This window comes from Gavialis gangeticus, unplaced genomic scaffold, assembly GCF_001723915.1.
Source record: "Gavialis gangeticus isolate Ggan-Ray unplaced genomic scaffold, GavGan_comp1, whole genome shotgun sequence".
Lineage (NCBI taxonomy): Eukaryota > Metazoa > Chordata > Crocodylia > Gavialidae > Gavialis > Gavialis gangeticus.
The window spans coordinates 8939258-8940877 of NW_017729011.1; positions in this window are offsets into that span (position 1 = coordinate 8939258).

Consider the following 1620-nt stretch of genomic DNA (forward strand, 5'->3'; position numbering starts at 1 on the left):
CAGGGGGGCCTGGGGGGGGGGGGGGGGGGGGGGGGCTTGGGAGAAGCTGGCCATGCCCCCCTCCCAGCCCTGCAGGGATTGGGTAAATAGTAAAATGATTTATCAAGTACCCAGCAAGTCATTGAGCTGATAGGAGTGGGAAGTGAGTTTTAGTTAAACTGATTTAGCAAAAGCAGGATTTAACTGCAATGCCTGAGTAACAGTTTGGATAAAATAGTTTGTATTAACGAAATTCTCACTGGGTGAGGAGCATGTAGCAATAAATACCAGCACAGTTTGTACCAGAGCTCATTGCTCCTGGGTGCAGCATTTACATATGTGCCTGGGACTGCAGCACATTGTGTTGGGCAAGAGCAGCCCTGGGAGTCATCCTTCCAGCCTGCAGCTGCTTCATGCCAGCTCAACACATTGTGGAGGGGCTGGCTGGGGCATGAGGGTCTGACAGTGAGGGACAAGCCGGCAGCCAGCCCCAGTCACTGTCCACACCTGCACTGCAGTAGAGCAAATAACTACTATCTTACAGCAGATACTTTAGCCTAGCACCACTCATGTAGATGGTGACATTTTACTGTGGAGCTGATTAGGCAACTCCATAGTAAGCATCTCATGTAAATGCACCCACTGAGGTTTCCAGAGGTCCTCCAGTGTAACCAAAGGGAACCAGACTGGTTATCCTTTCCTCCCCCAAAATTTCTCCTCATGCCTTACTTACAAATGAAACACTAACTAGGCCTGTGCGAAGCAGCTAGTATTTGCTTTGGATTCGGCCAAATTGGGGGACAGTGATTTGAATTGGCGATTCGAATCACTGTCCCCCAAATTGGACGAATGATTCGATTCCGTGATTTGAATCACTGTCCTGATTTCAATTTGGCTGAATCTGATTCGGAAATTCAGCAGCAGCCAAATCTCTGACTCTCCAAATCATCCAGGCCAGGCCCATCCCCTGCCCCTCTCCCAGCCCAACAATGGCTGCCCTGCCCACCCCAGCTCCCAGCCCTTGGGGAAAAAAAAGCCCTGGATCAGCAGGTGCTGCTGGGCAGGGGGTGATTCCCGCTGGCCCCCCCTGCCCCATGCTGCATGGTGGGCTCTGCATGAGCCCCCAAACTTCCCCCCACTCCCTCAGCCCCCTCATGGGTGCCCTGCACAGGCCAGCTCTGTCCCTTTAAGAAAAAAAAAAACCTGAAGAAACCCCGGGACTCATTGCTGCTGCTGGTGGGGGGCAATCCTTGCTGCCCCCCACCATGTGGGGGGCTTTGCACAAGCCCCCAAAGCCCCAAGGCTGCACCAGGAGTGGTGAGTCCTGGGGCTTTTCTCCACTTTTTGTTTTCCTTAAAGGGCTGGAGCCCCAGCAGGCGGGGCAGCTGTGGGGGGAGGGGGGGGCAGGGAAGCAGAGGGGCATTGAGGGGGCTCGTGCAGAGCCCCCCATGCATTGTGGGGCAGTGGGGATCGCCCCCTACCTGGCAGCACCCGGTGAGCACCGGGGCTTTTTTTTAAAGCACCGGGAGCTGGGGCAGGTGTGGCAGCCATGGGGGGGCTAGGGGAGCAGGCAGGGATCGGGGGGCTGGGGAAGTGGGGGGTCAGGGGAGCTGGCAGGGGTCCCCCCGTGGTCCCCTCCCC